Source organism: Cervus canadensis, chromosome 27 (genome assembly GCF_019320065.1).
Source record: "Cervus canadensis isolate Bull #8, Minnesota chromosome 27, ASM1932006v1, whole genome shotgun sequence".
Lineage (NCBI taxonomy): Eukaryota > Metazoa > Chordata > Mammalia > Artiodactyla > Cervidae > Cervus > Cervus canadensis.
Window position 1 is genome coordinate 15,183,296 of NC_057412.1, and position 12,283 is coordinate 15,195,578.

At 38.3% G+C, this 12,283-nt stretch overlaps 1 pseudogene; it reads left to right on the plus strand.

Moving 5' to 3' along the window:
* The first annotated feature begins 3,952 nt into the window (after positions 1–3,952).
* Positions 3,953–4,625, plus strand: LOC122428835 (annotated as a pseudogene).
* Positions 4,626–12,283: the final 7,658 nt, after the last annotated feature.

The following is a 12,283-nucleotide window of genomic DNA, read 5'->3' on the forward strand; positions in this document are numbered from 1 at the left end:
CAGAACTCCTGCAGCAGAGACAGTTCGTGTCCCTGCACACTTGGCGCTGCCAGGGCCCCCACAAGCCAAGCAGCTGCGCCTCTTCACACTCAACTCTCACTGGGGCAGAGCTGCCACAGGCAAAAAAAAATGTCTCGCGTCTATGCACACAGGGTCGCTTCAACCATGTCCAACACTTTGCGACCCTGTGGACTGTGGCCTGCCAGGCTTCTCTGTCAGGGGGCTTCTCCAGGCAAGAATACTGGAGCATATTGGCCAATACTGGTTGTCATACCCTTCTAGAGCACTATATATCCTGCTGCCCTAGATGCCAACTCCCCTGAGTACCTGGTGCTGCTGGAACCCCTGTGACCCAAGCAGCTGCACCGCCTCCACACCTAGCCCTCACAGGGGCAAATCCAAGTCCTCCAGGGCAGCCTCAGGAGCAAACCCCAGTGGATGACCCACATGCAGAGGTGGAAGTAAAAGCACAATCAAATCCCAGGGCAGTGTGGCTAAAGAAGAAGGCCCAAAACCTTCCCACCGGCTGTAAAAGCTGTAGATTAAATCCACACGATCAACTAGGCAGACTCTGTGTCTATGGAATATATAAAAGGTCACTGAGAGCTCCCACAAAAGAAAAAGCACTAGTTCTGATAGCTGTGGACATTGGAGGCAAGAATACACAGGAGTCGAACCAGATTAGAATCTGAGCTGCCCCCACAGCAGGTCCAGAGACCAGCACAGTGTTGGAGGGCATCCTAGGGAGGGGAGGTGGGCTGTGACTCCCAGCGAGGGAGAGGACTCTGACAGCAGGGACTCAAGAAAAACATTATTCTTATGCTTTGACTTGTTCTGTAGATTCTTTTGGATTTTTTTTTTTCCTTCTTCCCACTTCTGTTGTAGTTGTCAATTTTATTGGCACTATGAAATCTAATTAAGGTTTTGAGCTTTTTAGTTTTTTTAGTTAGTCACATTTTTAATTGTTATAAACCTCTACATTCGGCTTTTGTAGTTCTAATGAGTTCTTTTTTTCTTCCTTTTCTATTTTTTTAATTTTAATTTTTAAAATCCATTATTATTTTTTCTACATTTATTTGTTTGTTTTTCTTACTGTTCATTTCCCCTTGCAGTTAATCTTTAATGTATATAAATTTTCTTTATTTACCTCTAGTTAGCTTTGCATATCTATTGTTTCTTTCTTTTCTTTCCTCTCAACATATTAGTTTTATTTTCGTGCTTTATTCCTCAATTGGCACCTTGCTTTAGTTTTGTTTTCCAGTTTGTGCTTTAGTTAGTTTTTTTCCTTAACTGGTAAAAATAATTTTTTATTTCCTTTTTTTGCCAGGTCAATCTACTGTACTTTAATTTGTTGGACTTTGCTTATGGGTGTATATGTATATGTGTACATTACATTATTTTATTTATTATTTGCCTGATTTTGTAAATGCCATTTGCCTGGGGTTCATGTGTGGTTTCTCATTTCTGGGTATTTGTTTTAATCACACTTTATGCCATAACAAATGGTTGTGGAATCTTCACTCCTGATCAGAGATCGAGCCCCGAGTCTTTGGAGTGGGAGCACTGATCCAAGACCCTAGACTACCAGATAACTAACCCTATGGAGTATCAGATAGTGAGAACTCACACAAAGGAAACCATCTGAATTCAAGACCCAGCATCACCCAACCACCCTGTGCAGGTTGACTCATCTAATTTCAGTTCAATACAGCTCAGTTTAGTTGCTCAGTCATGTCCAACTCTTTGCAATCCCATGGACTGCAACACGACAGGCCTCCCTGTCTATCAACAACTCCCAGAGTCAAGCCAAACTCATGTCCATCGAGTTAACGATGCCATCCAAACATCTCATCTGCTGTCGACCCCTTCTCGGTCTGCCCTCAATCAGCATCAGGGTCTTGTCAAATGAGCCAGGTCTTCACATCAGATGGCAAAAGTATTGGAATTTCAGCTTCAACATCAGTCTTTCCAATTAACACACAGGACTGATTTTTAGGATAAACTGGTTGGATCTCCTTGCAGTCCAAGGGACTCTCAAGAGTCTTTTCCAACACCACAGTTCAAAAGCATCAATTCTTTGGCACACAGCTTTCTTTATGATCCAACTCTCACATCCATATATGACCACTTGGAGGAAAAAAAACAAAACAAAACAAAACATAGCCTTGACTAGACAGACCTTTGTTGGCAAAGTCATGTCTTGGCTTTTTAGTATGCTGTCTAGGTTTGTCATAACTTTCCCACCAAGAAGTAAGCATCTTTTAATTTCATGACTGCAGTCACTACCTACAGTGATTTGTGAGCCCCCAAAATAAAGTCTGTGGTTGTTCCCACTGTTTCTCCATCTATTTGCCATGAAGTGATGGGACCGGATGCCATGATCTTAGTTTTCCGACTGCTGAACTTTAAGCCAACTCTTTCACTCTCATTTTTCACTTTCATCAAGAGGCCCTTTAGTTCTTCTTCACTTTCTGTCATAAGGGTGATGTCATCTGCATATCTGAGGTTAATGATATTTTTCCCCACAATCTTGATTCCAGCTTGTGCTTCCTCCAGCCCAGCATTTCTCATGATGTACTCTGCATATAAGTTAAATAAACACAGTGACAGTATACAGCCTTGATGTACTCCTTTCCCAATTTGGAGCCAGTCTGTTGTTCCATGTCCAGTTCTAACTGTCGCTTCATGACCTGCATATAGATGTCTTAAGAGGCAGGTGAGGTGGTCTGGTATTCCCATCTCTTTCAGAATGTTCCCCCAGTTTATTGTGATCCACACAGTCAATGGCTTTGGCATAGTCAATAAAACAGAAATAGATGTTTTTCTGGAACTCTCTTGCTTTTTTGATGATCCAGCAGATGTTGGTGATTTGATCTCTGGTTCCTCTGCCTTTTCTAAAACCAGCTTGAACATGTGGAAGCTCACGGTTCACATATTGCTGAAGCCTGGTTTTAAGCAATACTTTACTATCGTGTGAGATGAGTGAAATTGTGTGGTAGTTTGAGTGTTCTTTGGCATTGCCTTTCTTTGGAATTGGAATGAAAACTGACCTTTTCCAGTCCTGTGGCCACTGCTGAGTTTTCCAAATTTGCTGGCATATTGAGTGCAGCACTTTCACAGCATCATCTTTTAGGATTTGAAACAGCTCAACTGGAACTCCATCACCTCCACTAGCTTTGTTTGAAGTGATGCTTCCTAAAGCCCACTTGACTTCTCTTTTGAGGATGTCTGGCTCTAGCTGAGTGATCACACCTTCGTGATTATCTGGGTCATGAAGATTTTTCTTGTACAGTTCTTCTGCGTATTCTTGCCACCTCTTCTTAATATCTTTTGCTTTTGTTAGGTCCATAGCATTTCTGTCCTTTATTGAGCCCATCTTTGCATGAAATGTTCCCTTGGTATCTCCAATTTCCTTGAAATGATCTCTAGTCTTTCCCATTGCATTATTTTCCATCTAAACAACAAACAAAACAAAAAAAATGCAAACCAATTATTAGCAGATATGATTACCACCTCACTCAGTCTTTCCCATCAGAGGAAAAGACAAACAAACAAACAAATCTTGGCACAAATCTCACCCTATGCAAAGTTTATACAAACCACTGGACCAACCTTAGGAGGGAAGAAACCAAAAGGAAAAAAATTCAACCTTGAAACCTAGGAAAAGGAGACCTAAAACAGAATAAGTCAAAAAGAAATAATGAAAAGGCAGAGAGATACTACACAAATTAAGGAACAAACTAGAGACGCAGAAGTCCAAATAAATGTAGAGGAAAGAGGCTACTACCTGAAAATGAATTCAGAATAATGATAGTAAAGATTATCAAAACCTTGAAAACAAAATGGATAAAATGTAAGAATCAATTAACAAAGACCTAGAAGAATTAAAGAATAAACATACACCTCCCTGCCTCCTGATTTCAGCTCACCACTAGTGCCCAAGTTCACCAGCATGTCCATGGTGCCACCCAATCACTCACAGACCGGCTGACCCCAGGGAGTCACCCAGTCTAGCAACAAGTGCATCCAGCAGACCAATCCCGTCACCCTGGAGTGCACCACCAACCTGTATCCTCTTACCAATTCCACCTTTGGTACAAAAGAGCTCCTCTATGAGAAGGGCAGCTCTGTTGTAGCCAGATTTCGGTGCATGAGGGAGGAGTTTGATTAGGTTGGTATGAGGAGGACTGTAGAAAGGGTTTTGATTGTCCATGAGCACCGGCTCCCCTCTATGTTACTGCTACAGCTGGGAACAACTTTCTTCAAATTACCAAGTGGTGAGCTTAACCCAAGAGAAGATGAAGTTGAAGAACTAAAATGCTTAATGACAGAGATATTGGGTCATCTAGATGGAGTCCTGTAAGACTAGGTCATCGATGACTGCATTGGCAACTGGTGGAGACCAGATTTTGAACCTCCACAGTATTCATATATTCCTGCACATATTACAAAAATCTAAGGAATATAAGAAGTTGTTTTTAGTTCAGCTTCAAGAGAAAGCCTTGTTTGCAGTCCCTAAAAATTACAAGCTAGTAGCTGCACCACTGTTTGAACTGTATGATGGTGCACCCGGATATGAACCTATCATTTCTAGTCTGCCCCAGCTTTTGAGAAGGCTCAGTTTTATTTATTTTTTTTTATTATTATTTTTTTTTCCAGCGGGTTTTGTCATACATTGATATGAAGGCTCAGTTTTATATACAACTAAATTGCTGTACAAAAGAGAAGTAAGAGAAGCAATCTCTGTGAGCACAGCTATACACAGTGTGGAATAAACGTCCCTGAACTGTTTTTTTGATGTTATCTCTTACCCAGTCCGGAAATTACAAACTCATTTCTATTTTTTTGAATAGTAAAGTTAATTTGAAAAGCTAGATTGTGCTGTAAACAAATGTGATATTGTTTAGCTTACTTTTGGTTCTACTTAAATATTTTTTGTACAACATTAAAGAAAGTGGACTTCTTTCTGTTTTTTTTTTTAATTGTTGTTTTGTTTTTCAATTTCACATTAAATTTGTAAAATTCTTAAGAAAAACATCCATAGACAAAACAGAATTACTGAAATTAAAATACTCTAGAAGGAATCAATAGCAGAATATCTGAAACAGAAGAACGATTCTGAGCTGCAAGATAAAATGTTGGAAATAACTTCTGAAGAGCAGAATAACATAAAAAGAATGAAAAAAAAAAATGATAGTCTCAGAGACCACTCGGACAATATCAAAAGCACAAACATTCCAATTATAGAGGTCCCAGAAGAAGAAGAGAAAAAAGAAAGGGTATGAGAAAAATTTTGATGAGATTATATTTGAAAATTTTCTCAACATAGAAAAGGAAATAATCAGTTTGAGAGGCACAAAGAGTCCCATACAGGATAGACCCAAGGAGAAATCTGCCAAGACACATACTAATTAAACTAACAAAGGCTAAACACAAAGAAAGAATATTAAAAGCAGCAAGGGAAAAGCAACAAGTAATACACAAGGGAAATCCCATATGCTTAACAGATGATCTTTCAGGAGAAACTGCAGGCCAGAAGGGGATGGCAGGATATATTTAAAGTATTGAAAGGAAAAACTCTACAACCAAGATTACAGTACCAGGCTAAGATCTCATTCAAAATTGATGGAGAATTAAAAAGCTTTTCAGACAAGCAAAAGTTAAGAGAATTCAGTTCAGCCAAACCAGGTTTACAACAAATGTTAAAGGGACTTACATAAGCAAGAATACAAGAGAAGAAAAAAGATCTACAAAATCAACCCCCCGAATTAAGAAAATGGCAATAGGTACATATATATCAATAATTACTTAAATGTAAATGGATTAAAAGTTCCAACCAAAAGACACAGATTGGCTGAATGGATTAAAAAAAAAACAAAAACAAGACCCATATATATGCTGTCCACAAGAAATCCACTTAAGACTTAAAGTCACATATAGGCTGACAATGAGAGGGTGGAAAACTATATTCCATGCAAATGGGAAGCAAAAGAAAGCTGGAGTAGCAATCCTCATATTAGACAAAATAGATCTTAGAGTTAAAAAAAAATTATGAGAGATAAGGAAGGACACCATATAATAATCAAGGGATCAATCCAAGAGAAAGACATAATAATTGTAAATATCTATGCACCCAACTTAGGTGTACATAAGACAAACACTAACAGATATAAAAGGAGAAGTTGACAGCAACACAATAGTAGGAGATTTTAATACCCCACTGACACCAGTGGACAGATCATCAAAACAGAAAACTAATAAGGAAACACAAGTCTTAAATGATACATTAGATGAGATTGGATCTCATTGACATCTTCAGGACATTCCATCCAAATGTAAAAGAATACACCTTCTTCTCAAGTGTACTCGGAACATTTTCCAGGATAGACCACATCCTGGGTCCCAAATCAAACCTCAGGAAATTTAAGGAAATTGAAATTGTATTAAGTATTTTCTTGACCACAATGCTATGAAACTAGATATCAATTACAAGGGAAAAAAAACTGTAAGAAACACAATAATATGGAGATTAAACAACACGTTTCTAAATATCCAACAGGTTATTGAAAAAATGAAAAGGGAAATAAAAAAGTTTCTAGAAAAGAATGACAATAAAAACACGACAACTCAAAAGCTATGGAATGCCCCCCCCCTCCCCAGAAAAAAGAGACTCAAAAGCTATGGAATGCAGCAAATGCAGTTCTAAAAGGGAAGTTTATAGCAAAACAATCCTACTGCAAGAGACAAGAAAAACATCGAATAGACAAACCTAACTTTAACTGGAAAAAAAAAAAAACTGGAAAAAGAAGGAAAAAACCACAAAATTAATAGAAGGAAAGAAATCATAATCTGAGTAGAAATAAGTGAAAAAGAAATGAAAGAAACAATCATAAAGAATAATAAAACTAAAAGTGGGTTCTTTGAGAAGATAAATAAAATTGACAAACCTTTAACCAGACTCATCAAGAAAAAAGATAGAAGAATCAAATCAAGAAAATTAGAAATGAGAAAGGAGAGCCTACAAAAGACAATGCAGAAATGCGGAGTATGGAGTATAACAGAATGTTATGAATAACTATATGGCAATAAAATGGATAACATGGAAGAAACGGACAGATTCTTAGAAAGGTTTAATCTTCCAGGACTGAATCAGTAAGAAATAGAAATTATCAGCAACCTATTTACAAGAAATGAAATTGAAACTGTGATAAAAATTTCCCAAAAAACAAAAGCCCAGGACCTGATGGCTTCACAGGAGAATTTTACCAACATCTAGAGAAGAGCTAAGGTGTATCCGTCTAGTTCAGTTCAGTTCAGTCACTCAGTCGTTTCCAACTTCTTGCGACCCCATGCACTGCAACATGCCAGGCCTCCTGCCTAGCACCAACTCCCAAAGTTTACTCAAACTCATGTCCATTCAGTCGATGATGCCATCAAACCATCTCATCCTCTGTCGTCTCCTTCTCCTCCTTCCCTCAATCATTCCCAGAATCAGGGTCTTTTAAAATGAGTCAGCTCTTCACATCAGGTGACCAAAGTATAGGAGTTTCAGCTTCAAAATCAATCCTACCAATGAACACCTAGGGCTGATCTCCTTTAGGATGGACTGGTTGGATCTCCTTGCAGTCCAAGGGACTCTCAAGAGTCTTCTCCAACACCACAGTTCAAAAGCATCAATTCTTCTGGGCTCAGCTTTCTTTATAGTCCAACTCTCACATCCATACATGACCACTGGAGGAACCAGGTCCATAGATGGACCTTTGTTGGCAAAGTAATGTCTCTGCTTTTTAATTGCTGTCTAGGTTGGTCATAACTTTGCTTCCAAGGAGTAAGCGTCTTAATTTCATGGCTACAATCACCATCTGCAGTGATTTTGGAGCCCCCAAAAATAAAGTCTGACACTGTTTCCACTGTTTCTTCATCTATTTGCCATAGAGTGATGGGACCAGATGCCATGATCTTAGATTTCTGGATGTTGAGCTTTAAGCCAACGTTTTCACTCTCATCTTTCACTTTCATTAAGAGGCTCTTTAGTTCTTCTTCACTTTTTGCCATAAGGATGGTGTCATCTGCATATTGGAGGTTAATATTTCTTCCCACAATCTTGATTCCAGCTTGTGTCCTCAAGCTCAGTGTTTCTCATGATGTACTCTGCATATAAGTTAAATAAGCAGGGTGACAATATACAGCCTTGATGTACTCCTTTTCCTATTTGGAACCCGTCTGTTGTTCCATGTCCAGTTCTAACTGTTGCTTCCTCACCTGTATACAGTTTTCTCAAGAGGCAGGTCAGGTGGTCTGGTATTCCCATCTCTTTCAGAATGTTCCCCAGTTTATTGCGATCCGCACAGGCAATGGCTTTGGCATAGTCAAGAAAGCAGAAATAGATGTTTTTCTGGAACTCTCTTGCTTTCTCAATGATTTAATGGATGTTGGCAATTTGATCTCTGGTTCCTCTGCCTTTTCTAAAACCAGCTTGAACATCTGGATGTTTGTGATTCACGTATTGCTGAAGCCTGGCTTGGAGAATTTTAAGCAATAGCATTACTCTACTAGCGTGTGAGATGAGTGAAATCGTGTGGTAGTTTGAGCATTCTTTGGCATTGCCTTTCTTTGGGATTGGAATGAAAACTGACATTTTCCAGTCCTGTGGCCACTGCTGAGTTTTCTAAATTTGCTGGCATATTGAGTGCAGCACTTTCTCAGCATCATATTTCAGGATTTGAAATAGCTCAACTGGAATTCCATCAGCTGCACTAGGTTTGTTCGTAGTGACGCTTCCTAAAGACCACTTTAGTTCACATTCCCGGATGTCTGGCTCTAGGTGAGTGATCACATCATCGTAATTATCTGGGTCATGGAGATCTTTTTAGTACAGTTGTTCTGTGTACTCTTGCCACCTCTTCTTAATATATTCTGCTTTTGTTAGGTCCCTACCATTTCTGTCCTTTATTAAGCCCATCTTTGCATGAAATGTTCCCTTGGTATCTCTAATTCTCTTGGAGAGATCTCTAGTTTTCCCCCATCCTATTGTTTTCCTCTATTTCTTTGCATTGATTGCTGAGGAAGGCTTTCTTATCTCTCCTTGGCTATTCTTCAGAAGTCTGCACTCAAATGGGCATACCTTTTCTTTTCTCCTTTGTTTTTCACTTCTCTTCTCACAGCTATTTGTAAGCCTTCTCAGACAGCCATTTTGCCTTTTTGCATTTGTTTTTCTTGGGGATGGTCTTGATTCCTGTCTCCTACAGGAGACACGATGTCACAAACCTCCATCCATAGTTTATGAGGCAACCTGTCTATCAAATCTAGTCCCTTAAATTTATTTCTCACTTCAGTTGTATAGTCATAAAGGATTTGATTTAGGTCATACCTGAATGGTCTAGTGCTTTCCCCTACTTTCTTCAATTTAATTGTGAATTTGGCAATGAGGACTTCATGATCTGAGCCCCAGTAAGCGCCCAGTTTTGTTTTTTCTGACTGTCTAGAGCTTCTCCATCTTTGGCTGCAAAGGCTATAATCAATCTAATTTCAGTGCTGACCATCTGGTGATGTCCATGTGTAGAGTCTTCTCTTGTGTTGTTGGAAGAGAGTGTTTGCTATGACCAGTGCATTCTCTTAGCAGAACTCTATTAGCCTTTGCTCTGCTTCATTCTGTACTCCAAGGCCAAATTTACCTGTTACTCCAGGTGTTTCTTGACTTCCTACTTTTGCATTCCAGTCCCATATAATGAAAAGGACATCTTTGTGGGGTGTTAGTTCTAGAAGGTCATGTAGGTCTTCATAGAACCCTTCAACTTCAGCTTCTTCAGCATTACTGGTCAAGGCATAGACTTGGATTACTGTGATATTGAATGGTTTGCCTTGGAAATGAAAAAAGATCATTCTGTTGTTTTTGAGATTGCATCCAAGTACTGTATTTCAGACTCTTTTGTTGACTATGATGTCTACTCCATTTCTTCTAAGGGATTCCTGCTCACAGTAGTATATAAAATTGTCATCTGAGTTAAATCACCCATTCCAGTCCATCTTAGCTCGCTGAGTCCTAGAATGACAACGTTCACTCTTACCATCTCCTGTTTGACCACTTCCAATCCCATTGTTCAGTACAGCAGTATTTACAGTAGCTAGAACATGGAAGCAACTTATATGTTCCTTGACAGATGAATGGATAAACAAGTAGTGGTACATATACACAATGGAATATTAGCCATAAAAAGAACACATATGAGTCTGTTCTAATGAGGTGGATGAACCTAGAACCTATTATACAGAGTGAAGTAAGTCAGAAAGAGAAAGATAAATACTGTATTATAATATATATAAACTCATATATATATATGTGAATCTAGAAAAAATGGTACTGAAGAATTTATGCACAATGGAGAAACAGACATAAAGAATAGTCTTATGAACATAGAAAGAGGGGAGGAGAGGGTGAGATCTATGGAAAGAGTAACATGGAAGCTTACATAATCATATGCAAAATAGATAGCCAACAGGAATTTGCTGTATGGCTCAGGAAACTTAAACAGGGGCTCTGTATCAACCTTGAAGGGTGGGATGGGGAGGGAGCTGGGGGGGGGTTCAAAAGGGAGGGGATATATGTATACTTATGGCTGATTCATGTTTAGGTTAGACAGAAAACAGTAAAATTCTGTAAAGTAATTATCCTTCAATAAGAAAAGTAAAAATTAGTATTTTTAAATAACACAAAATTTGAATTTCACATTAAATATGCAATATCTGTATATGACAAACTATTTCTGAAAGTAATTAAGTAGACCTACATAAGTGGAGTAATACACTGTGTTCATGAATTAGATGTTTCAATGCTGTTAAGACGTCAGTTCTTCCCAAATTTATTTGTAGGTTGAATGCAATCCGAATCAAAATAACAAAAGGCTTTTTAAAAATGTTTCTTTTTGCAGCAAGATGTTTCTAAAATTTATACAGAAATGCAAAGGATATTTGGAGAAATAAATGTCAAGCAACTCCATCATTCTTGCCTGGAGATCCCCATGGACAGAAGAGCCTGGCAGGCTACAGTCCATGAGGTCGCAAAGAGCTGGACATGACTGAGCAACTGAGCATACATACAAAGAATATTATGTAAGAAAAGCAATCTTATAAAGAACAAAGTTGTAGGGCTTACATACTTGATTTCAATATTTATTATAAAATACAGTAGCCAAGACAGCATAGTAGTAGTGGAAAGGTAGTCAAATAGATTAATGAGACAGAGAAGAAAGTACAGAAACAGACTCACACATATTATGCCAATTGATTTTTGACCAAAAAAGAAAAAAAAAAAAAAAAACTTTCCATAGCAGGTAGAAGTGAAGATGTGATGGGATTGGATTTCTCATATACCACTTGTGGGAGTGCAACTACTATTTAAAGAGTTGGCCATTTCCTTAAAAAAAACAAAGATTTGAACTAAAATTAAACATTCACCTATCATACGATCCAGCCATTGGACTCATATATGTGAAAGTAAGTGTTCATATGAAGATTGGACAAGTATACTTTCAACAGCTTCATTTGTGATAGCCAGAAACCAGAAAAACGCAAATGTCTATTAAGTCAATGAATAAACAAACTGTAGTATATTCATATAATCAAATACTACCTGCCGATGCAAAGGAAAAAACGACTGATACATGCAACTACATTAGTGAATCTCAAAATAACTAGGCTGAGTGAAAAAAGTCAGAAAAAAAAAGATGCTTACATTTGTATAAAATTTTAGAAACTACAAACTAACATAGCAGCAGAAAGTAGATCATCATTTGCCTAGGGTTTGGGTGGGAGGTGGTAAAAAAAGCAAAAGGAGGAATCAAAAAGGGGCATAAATAATCTTTTTTGGATGCTAGAAGGAATATTCTCCTTGTCTTTATTGGGTGCACTTCAGTCGTGTCTGACTTTTTGCAACCCCGCAGATTATATACCACCAGGCTCCTCTGTCCATGGGATTCTTCAGGCAAGAAAACTGGAGTGGATTGCCATTCCCTTCTCCGGAGGATCTTCCTGACCCAGGGATTGAACCCACATCTCTTATATCTCCTGCATTGGCAGGCCAGTTCTTTACCACTAGGGCAACCTATGCACATACCAAAATTTGTGGACTTTAATCTTAGTATATTATATTAAGATATATTTCAACAAAATAAATTTTAAAAAATAGTGGGAAAAAGGCAAAATGAAAATAAACAGAATTCTGATCTTCATTGATCTTATCTCCAGAGTTTCTTTTATTCCTTCTTGACACAACAAACATGTAACA